The 10,781-nt window shown below is 43.4% G+C and overlaps 1 pseudogene; it reads left to right on the forward strand.

Moving 5' to 3' along the window:
• The window catches only part of LOC118361232 (probable E3 ubiquitin-protein ligase HECTD2), a 47,535-nt pseudogene extending 37,145 nt beyond the window's left edge, over positions 1-10,390 (forward strand).
• Positions 10,391-10,781: the final 391 nt, after the last annotated feature.

The raw sequence follows: 10,781 nt of genomic DNA on the forward strand, positions 1-10,781 counted from the left end.
CTGCTAAATGACTTAAATGTAAATGTAATGTAAAATTGATGAAATTGTCCCGTCCCCCCTAATCAATCTACACACAATACCCCACAATGACAAAGGAAAATAGGTTTTAAAAAAAACATTAAAAAACCATCACATTTATGTAAGTATTCAGACCCTTTACTCAGTACTTTGCTTAAGCATCTTTGGCAGCAATTAAAGCTTTGAGTATGACACTACAAGCTTGGCACACCTGTATTTGGGGAGTTTCTCCCATTTTCTCTGCAGATCCTCTCAAGCTCTGTGAAGTTGGATGAGGAGTGCCGCTGCACAGCTAGGTCTATCCAAAAATGTTCGATCAGGTTCAAGTCCGGGCTCTGGCTGGGCCACACAAGGACATTTAGAGACTTGTCCCGAAGCCACTCCTGCGTTGTCTTGGCTGTGTGCTTAGGGTCGTTGTCCTGTTGGAAGGTGAACTTTCGCCCCAGTCTGAGATTCTGAGTGCTCTGGAGCAGATTTTCATCAAGGATCTCTTTGTACATTGCTCCGTTCATCTTTCCCTTGATCCTGACTAGTCTCCCAGTGCCTGCTGCTGAAAAACATCCCCACAGCATTATACTGCCACCACCGTAGGGATGGTATTGGCCAGGTGATAAGTGATGCCAGGTTTCTTCCAGATGTGATGCTTGGTTTTCAAGCCAAAGAGTTCACTCTTGGTTAATTCAGATCAGAAAATCTTCTTTCTCATGGTCTGAGTGTCCTTTAAGTGCCTTTTGGCAAACTCCAAGTGGGCTGTCATTTGTCTTTTACTGAGGAGTGGCTTCCGTCTGGTCACTCTACCATAAAGGCCTGATTGGTGGAGTGCTGCAGAGATGGGCGTCCTTCTGGAAGGTTTTCCCATCTCCACCAAGTAACTCTGCAGCTCTGTCATAGTCACCATCGGGTTCTTGGTCACCTCCCTGACCAAGGCCCTTCTCCTCCGATTGCTCAGATTGGCAGGGCGGCAAGCTCTAGGAAGACTTTTGGTGGTTCCAAACTTCTTCAATTTAAGAACGATGTAGGCCACTGTGTTCGTGAGGACCTTCAATGCTCCAGAAATGTTTTAGTACCCTTCCCCAGATCTGTGCCTTGACACAATCCTGTCTCGGAGCTCTAAGGACAATTCCTTCGACCTCATGGCTTGTTTTATGCTCTGACATGCACTGTCAACTGTGGGACCTTATATGGACAGGTGTGTGCCTTTCGAAATCATGTCCAATTCATTGAATTTACCACAGGTGGACTCCAATCAAGTTGTAGAAACATCTCAAGGATGATGAATGGAAACAGGATGCATCTGAGCTCAATTTTGAGTCTCGTTGAAAAAAGGTCTGAATACTATGTAAATAAGGTATTTCTGTTTTTATCATGAATACATTTGCAAACATTTCTAAAAACCTGTTTTGCTTTGTCATTATGGGGCATTGTGTGTCAATTTTTATTTTTCAGATTTAATACACTTTAGAATAATGCTTTAACCCTTTCACATGTACCATCACACGGGTGTGATCGTTCTACAGTGGTCCCTGAAGCGTACGATCACACTTTTTTCAGAAACTATTTACACAAACACAGTCCTTACAAAGTTATGTCCAGATTGTCAGCAGTTTATTTTTGGATGCATTGTTCAGATATTCACAGAAGATATAGCATAACACAATCATCCTAACCAGAAAAATGTAGGCTACATTTGTCCTAGCGCTGAGGAAAGATTGACCCAACACAAGCAGTCATATTTTCGAACTCTCGGTTGACGTAAACTACAATATGAGCTAATAGCAATTACTGTATATAATTAATCACATCACGGGTGAGTGAGCTCACCATTGATCGAAATAACTAGGTAAAACACTTTATAGAAATCGAAAGTAATCCGACGATTAGTTTCAGCGCGCAGCCATGCATTTTTTCCTCACAGAAACCAAAGATAATAAGAGAAGACGAGATGAGTTTGGTCTGTTTGTAGTATGCATGTTGAAGGGGTGTGTCATCTACCATCGTTCACATCCCACCATTAATTTCCAGAAGTCCTCAAAATTTGTGAACTCTTACTCACCTAATTTTGTTATAACATCTTTGGTCAAACAGACATGAATCCCAGAATGCATTGTATGTCAACAAACATGGCTTCACAGCTGGGATTAGTTTAGCTCATCATAATCAGTACAACCTTCAAAAAAGTATTTTACACACATAATACGTGCCCATTACAATCTGTGCAAGAATCGGAATGCATGATTTGTCACCTAGAATTGAAAACGTGAATAAAATCGTAAATACACAAATAATTACCACACAAAACATTTTCTGATAGTGATTTATTGATACAAGTAGCGCTTGCCGGCAGTCAACCACGTAACCTCCCACTGCGCCATTCAGAGTTGTTGCAGCCATGATACTATGCCTTAGAGATGGGGTGGAAATGCAGTTGTTGTTCAGTCACTGCATGGATATTAAATATGGGTTATGCATATTCAGTTTTTTGTCCTCTAGTAAAACAAGTTGTTGAACCAACTACCAGTACTGCAATAAAATAGATTAATATTACATATAGGCATATGTGTTTTCTTGCTGTGTTTTCATCCAGTACAACTGTTAAGGAGTGTACGTTAGCATACAAAAGCTGTCCTCATTCTTCAGCTCCAAAGATGTCCAGCTCCAGTTATGATATTGGCAAATAATGTTTCTGGTTTCTGAAAGTACAGAATAAAGAGGAATTATTCATTAGAATACAATATAAGGATATAGGAATAAAACAATACTACAAAGAAGTAACATAATAAACACTGATATAAAAAAAAATAGTTTATTGCATTCACAAAATCACAGATTTGAGTTATAACAGTAAGAAACTAACTTTTGAGCTCCACAAGGGGGCAAGGCAGGGCAGAACAGAGCTATGCTGAATAGACCAAATAAACAAACCATGGTCATATTTTTTATTTATTTAACTAGGCAAGTAATTTAAGAACAAATTATTATTTACAATGATGGCCTACACCGGCCAAACTCGGACAACGCTGGGCCAATTGTGTGCTGCACTATGGGACTCCTAATCACAGCCAGTTGTGATACAGCCTGGATTTGAACCAGGGTGTCTGTAGTGCCATAGACCGCTGCGCCACTTGGAAGTCATAAGGCCAGGGTAGCTTCAAAATACAACACAAGCTAATAGTTCTGACGCAACTAGCATCGTTTTACAGAGCTAATAGAATAATGTAGCTAGGTAAGCATGATTGACAATAACACCATAAAGGTTATAACATGTGTAACGTTACCTCACGTGTCCGCGGTTATAAGGAATATATTATGATCTACAGCTACAGCAGAAACGGCATACGGAAACTATTATTATAACTATTATAACGTAATAAGGCACTTACTTTGATGGAAACGCAGCCTGGGTTTGAACCAGGGAGTCTGTAGTGACACCTCTAGTACTGATGTGCTGTGTCTTTGACCGCTGCACCACTTGAGAGTCATAAGACCATGGTAGCTTCAAAATGCAATACAAGATAATACTTCTCTGACGCATTTAGCATTGTTTTACAGAGCTAATAGAAGAATGTGGCTACATAAGCACGATTGACTATAACACCATAAAGGTTATAAAATGAGTAACGTTACCTCACGTGTCCGCGGTGATAAAGAATATACACAAATATATTATGCTCCATACATACAGTACGCTACAATAGAAATGTGGAATAGAAAATGTGAACACGTGTGCAGATCCTGTTCTGACGGGAGATGAGCAAATGTCTGCAGACGTGAACTGCACAAACAATTGGGAAGTGCTTGGGGAATTTTGTCCGTTTCAGAAATGTCCCAAAAATGTAATTATCCGCAAAAGTAAAAAAGACTATTTTTATGTGAATGAATGAGGAGGCGGAACACACCTAAATTCAAACTGTTTTTAGAAAATAAAAACTTGTTTGAAAATCATTTGAAATTGAAGTTAAAACAACCTATAAATGTAAACAGGCTGCGTGCTTTAGTTTGAGGGCAGCGCGGATCAAATGTACTGTTACGTATCAATCACATTCTGGAATGGAGAGAACATTCTAACATCACGTGCATAAAAAAACTCATGCTGGGGCGACCGTTATAGATATTTGGAACTCACGCATGAAAGGGTTAACGTAAGTGGCTAATGTTAGTAAGAGCTATGGGTTAGGGTTAGGGTTAGCTAAAAGGGTTAAGGTTATGGTTTTAGGGGAATGGTTAGCTAACCTGCTAAGTAGTTGAACAGATGCTAATTAGCTAAACTGCTATTTCGAATGAGATTTGAACTTGCAACCATCAAATCCACCACGACCAATTTCCCCTCAATTACCCTACATTTATTTTTGCCTTCAGTAACTATCTGTCTTGTGAAACCATGCCAATTGTAACATATACTCATTTGATGTTCTCGGATTTACATTTACTATGTTACGTTTAGTCTATGAGACCAGGCTGGAATACCAAACTGTATGAAGCTCAGTGTCATTATGACCCCAGAAAGCTATTTCTTAACCTGATACTTTCCTGTAAGGGACACACTGATCAAGTTGCGGCAGCACACATACCAAATGAAGCAGCTCAACAATACAGAGGACCTGTCTGCAATATCTATAGCCTACAAAACATCGTATCAACGGGGGTGCCATGTTACATGCTAGAGAGCTGAAAATTAGCTGGACATTGCTGAACAAAATGATACTGAATAGAATATATCAATATTCTGCATGCATCAATTCAGCCTATATACATTTTGATACACTAGATAGCCAATACCATAGTTATACGTTGAATAAAGACAATATGGATCTACAGTTGCCCCCTGTTTAAGTGACAGTGTACACCTCATCATTAAAGCCTTAGCCCACCATGTTGGACTCTTGCCCATTACTATGCACAGCCCTGAGTGGTCAGGTTGCACCAGGCAGATCAACTGCATGTTCTGGCTGAGCAGGGCTTTCCACTCTCCCCTTTAGCCAAAATGCCATGCTCTTCATGTCCATTCAACCTCTTCTCATACAACAGGCCATGTGAACATTAGGCCTGTCCTAGTTGATATAGGGGACTGGAGTACAGAGGATGTGTGTTAAGAGACATATTACATTGTTGATTGTTTTTGGGCTGTACACCTGTCCAACATTTTACGCTCTAAATGCATTGTGTGCCTCCCCCCAATCCCTCTTTTTACGCTGCTGCTACTCTCGGTTTATCATATATGCATAGTCACTTTAACTATACATTCATGTACATACTACCTCAATTGGGCCGACCAACCAGTGCTCCTGCACAGTGGCTAACCGGGCTATCTGCCTTGTGTCACGCCACCCACCACCCGCCAACCCCTCTTTTACGCTACTGCTACTCTCTGTTCATCATATATGCATAGTCACTTTAACCATACCCACATGTACATACTACCTCAATCAGCCTGACTAACTGGTGTCTGTATGTAGCCTCGCTACTTTTATAGCCTTGCTACTGTATATAGCCTTTCTTTTACTGTTGTTTTATTTCTTTACCTACCTATTGTTCACCTAATACCTTTTTTTGCACTATTGGTTAGAGCCTGTAACTAAGCATTTCACTGTAAAGTCTACATATGTTGTATTCAGCGCACGTGACAAATAAACTTTGATTCGATTTGATTTGAAAGGCCCTCTGTCTGTGAGACTCACATGACCTCTGTTTTTTGTGAAGGGTTATCTCAAATTCCACTCCTCTGTCCTCACATTTCCCCTGATGCTTGATGGAAAGGAAAACAAGCTCTACTCTTTCCACAATGACAACAGAATGGAGGTAGACAACTTTTCCATGTATAGTAATTTGAAAGCCTGTATAACAACATTCTAAATTGCAAGCCCTGTGTTCCTCTTCAAGACTCTTTCTACACCTCCCTCCTCTCCCACCATCTCCTGCTCCCTCTGTCCCTCTCTCCTACCTACATTTGAGGTTGATCATGCCCAGAAAGCATGGGCATTGAATGACTGCAGTCAGTAACACATGGACCAATCCTCAAGTCATGGACAAAAATAGTGCTCCCCTATCAAATGTCACCACCCACACAGAAGGGCAGGTGGGCAGGTGGTCCATATCTTTCCCCAAAATATGTCAACTGAAATAAATGTAGGGGGATGAAATATGTAAAGCTATAGCTATCTATCTTAAGAAAGGACAATGATCCTTTCATGGATGTTCAGGCAAGGTTAGCTCTCACATCAATTATACTTATTCCAGTAGGGAAGACCAATGTCACACTTATAGGACTTTACTTTACCAGATACAAGTATATAAGCTATTAACAGCTTAATTGATTTCCTGCTGTCTATAGATTGGACTTTTGAGAGGCCATGTGAACATCATGCTTGTTGTGACCTTTGGGACCTTAAATGATTTAAACTTCATTCAACACTGATTCATGGTCGTGAGTCAGTCTACATTGTCCATTGCTTAATAACTACATTTCTGGCCACTACCTTTGCCAACTCCTAACCATCTATATTTACAGTCTCTCTTATATCTATCTCCAACCTCATATCTATCAGCTATAGTCCATTCTAATCTATTATTGTCTGATACTTTACATTTAGGTAAGTACTTTGTTCTTCCATTGCATAGCATTCTATTGGAAATTAAAGATTTAGTGAAACCTTTTCAGTCAGTTGCATCAGGGTTCCCAGGCAAGTGTCTGGTGCACGAAATATGATAGGCTTCTTACATTCTTGTCACTACTTACTTTCTTAGGTTACTTTTGCACTATTTTGCAGAACTTTCTATATTTACCCATCTGGTTCCTCTGACTGGACTCTGCCATTGAGCTTCCCATTGAAGGTGCATGAAATGCATCCAAATTAAGGATTGATGGGCTGTCTTAGTGTCAGGGATTACTCTGGAAAATGCCAATAACAACATATATTTTCAGCATAATGTAACGAATCTCCTCTTCGGCTCTGGCAGCTCCTGACTGACGGGCGGCTCTGGCAGCGCTGGACAGGAGGGAGACCCTGTGTTACGAATCCCTTTTGGCCCGACAGTCTAGGGGGGGATGGTAATGAGACCTGTAACATAACTCAGGCAAATTATAATTGTGACAAAGTAAAAGTGAGAACGAAATAACCATGACTACTGAAATCTACCATCAAACTCAGGGTTTATTAATAAACACACGGTAATGGGGGGAGCAGGAAAAGGGGCTGAGCTGGACCCAAGGAAAGAAACAATAAGTATTCAAAAACACACCTAAGCTAGACTACTTTAACAACAGCTAACTAACCAAAAATACAGTGGGTGGTCCACCCAGTTCTAACTAGTGTATTTAACAAAGTCTACCTACGGGTAGTGTATGCCCATGGGCGACTTGTCTTGGTTTCCCCTTTTCCAACCAGCAATCAAACACAAACACCATAACCAAAAACAATACTCACAGGTGAGGACAAAGTGCTATGAGGTGCTCAAACAAAAGAGAGGTTAATACACAAAGAGAGAGTGAAACACAGAGACCTACAGACATGGCATTTATAGAGAGATTGAGCTCTAGAGCAAACAACTGACAGGGTTTTTAAACCAAGGGAAAGGAACTGTGATTGGGTAGGAAACAGGAGGAGGTGTGTCTTCTGATTGATGATTGGATTGGTGACTGATTGGGGAGTGATGATTTTCACCTGTGAGGGGAGAAGGAGAGAAAAGAACACAGGATACACACACACACAGACACAGGATACCTGTATCCGTAACACCCTGGAAGCGCTGGACAGGCGGGAGCACCTGGAGGGAGGAGAGGGAGAGACAGCCTGGTGCGTGGGGCTGCCACAGGAGGCCTGGTGTGTGGAGGAGGCACCGGATGGACCGGACCGGGTCTCGAGCACAGAGCCTGCACAACCTGTCCTGACTGGATACCCCCTGTAGCCCGGCAAGTGCAGTGGGGTGGAACAGACCGCACTGGGCTGTGCTGGCGAACCAGGGACACCGTGCGTAGGGCTGGTGCCATATACTCCGGGCCGAGGAGACGCACTGGAGACCAGATGCGCTGAGCCGGCCTCATTTCTCCTGGCTCGATGCCCACTCTAGCCCGGCTGATACGAGGCGCTGCGATGTAGTGCACCTGGCTATGCCTGCGCACAGGGGACACCGTGCGCCTCATGGCATAACACGTGCCTGCCCGGTCCACCTCTCTCCACGGTAAGCACAGAGAGTTGGCTCAGTTCTCCTACCTGACTTAGCCACACTCCCCGTGTGCCTCCCCAATACATTTTTGGGGTTGCCTCCCGTCCCTGTTGTGCTGCCGTGCTAGCTCCTCATATTTCCGCCGCTCGGCTTTGGCAGCCTCCAGCTCTTCCCGGGGGAGGCGATATTCCCCAGCCTGTGCCCAGGGTCCCCTACCGTCCAAAATCTCCTCCCATGTCCAGGAGTCCAGAACCCTCTGCTCCTGGTTACCACGCTTCTTGGTCCGGTTGTGGTGGGTGGTTCTGTAACGAATCTCCTCTTCGTCTGAGGAAGAGTAAGAAGGATCGGACGGATATGCAGAGTGGTAAGTGTCCGTCATAATTTATCGACTGAACGCACAAAACAAAATAACAAATTGAAATGGAAGAAACCAAACAGTTCTGTAAGGTGACATACACTAAACAGAAAACAACCACACACAAACAAGAGTGGGAAAACAGGCTACCTAAGTATGGTTCTCAATCAGAGACAACGATTGACAGCTGCCTCTGATTGGGAACCATACCAGGCCAAACACATAGAAATACACAACATAGAACAAAAACATTGATTGCCCACCCCAACACACGTCTTGACCAACCTAAAAATAGAAACATACAAAAGGAACTAAGGTCAGGGCGTGACACTATAAACACATAAACTTCAGGTATAGTGGAATGTGAGGCCATACACAATAAGACACCTTCAGTTCTATGGCCTTTACGTGGTTAGATTACACTAATTCAATGGAACTATAGCTCAGATCATCCATTACTAACATCACAGTCATCATCATTATTTATAGTTTATTATTTATGTCATATCATATTGCATATTTAACAACAATAAAATGCAACGTTGTTGACATGTTTTCTTGAAGTTACAGTATATGAAATTAACTCAATGGCTCGTCTTCACAGGACTCTCCCGCAGCTGTTTTGTTCTGAGTTTGTCACTCAAGAATGTGACATCCATACGGGCTTTGGCAGATTCACTAGTAGCTGTACACTCTTAAATTTAAAAGGTTCTTCAGAGCGATGCCATAGGGGAACCATTTTAGGTTCTCTGAAGACCCTTAAATGGGATGGTTCTTTGAAGAACCATGCCAAAAATCAAAAACTCCAAAGAGCCATTATTGGTTCCACAGTGAACCGTCATAAAAGGTTATACAAAAATATGTTTATGATTCTTTGGATGGTTTTGGAGTGTTGTTTTAACACTGTAGGGTTGAGCCTTATTTGCATATTTTCCAGGGGGCCATTTGAGTGTCACACCCTGACCTTAGAGATCCTTTAAATTCTCTATTTGGTAGGTCAGGGAGTGACGAAGGTGGGAAATCTATGTTTATATTTCTTTGTTGGCCGAGTATGGTTCCCTATCAGAGGCAGCTGTCTATCATTGTCTCTGTTTGGGGATCATACTTAGGCAGCCCTTTTCCCCACCTTCTGTTGTGGGATCTTGTCTTTGTGTGTTGCATGTGTTGCACTCCTAGCTTTGCGTTCGTAGAGTTGTTTATTGTTTATTGGTGGAACATTTAAAATGAAAGAAAGAAAATTTATGCCTACCACACTGCACCTTGGTCTTCATCTAACGACGGACGTAACAGAAGATCCCACCACCAAACAGACCAAGCAGCGTAGTCAGGAGGACTGGACCTGGGAGGAAATCCTGTAGGGAGCAGGACCCTGGACAAGGGTCGGGGAGTATTGCTGTCTGAAGGAGGAGATAGAGGCAGCGAAAGTGGAACAGCGACAATACGAGGAGATAACTCAATGAAGTAAGTACGAGAGGCAGGCCCTCCCCCCCAAAAAAACGGGGGCACACGGTGAGATTGGTACAGTCAGGGTTCAGACCTGAGCCAACTCCAAGTGCTTACCGTGGGGAGCGAGTGACCAGTCAAGCATCGTGTTATCAGGTTCTGCGCACCATGCCTTCAGAGTGCATCCACAGCCCGGTGCGCTCTGTGCAAGCTCCCCGCAGTTGCCGTGCTCTCCAGTCCAGGATATCCTGTGACAGGTATCCCCAGTTCGCCAGCACAACCCAGTGTGGCCTGTTCAGGCTCCCCGCACTTGTCATGCTACAGGGAGGATTCAACCAGGACGCGTTGTGCAAGCTCTACGCTCCAGGCCTCCAGTGCGCCTCTACGGCCCAGCATATCCTGCGCCGGCTCTAAGCACTATGCCTCCAGTGTGCCTTCATAGCCCAGTGTGTCCCATCCCAGCTCTGCACACTCACAGAGCTAAAGTGGGTATCCAGCCGGGACGTGTTGTGGCAGCTCCCAGCACCAGGCTTCCGGTACATCTCCTCAGTCCGGTGATACCTGTTCCTGCTCCACGTACTCAACTGACGTGTTTTTGTGAGATTAGGTGAAAGGATGATGTCCGCATGTGTGGTACCCACCATGAAGCATGGAGGTGTGATGGTGTTGGTGTGCTTTGCTGGTGACAATGTCAATGATTTATTTAGAATTCAGGGCACACTTGACCAGCATGGCTACCACAGCATTCTGCAGCGATATGCCATCCCGTCTGGTTTGGGATGAGTTGGACCGCAGAGTGAAGGAC

This window comes from Oncorhynchus keta, chromosome 2 (genome assembly GCF_023373465.1).
Source record: "Oncorhynchus keta strain PuntledgeMale-10-30-2019 chromosome 2, Oket_V2, whole genome shotgun sequence".
NCBI classification, from domain to species: domain Eukaryota; kingdom Metazoa; phylum Chordata; class Actinopteri; order Salmoniformes; family Salmonidae; genus Oncorhynchus; species Oncorhynchus keta.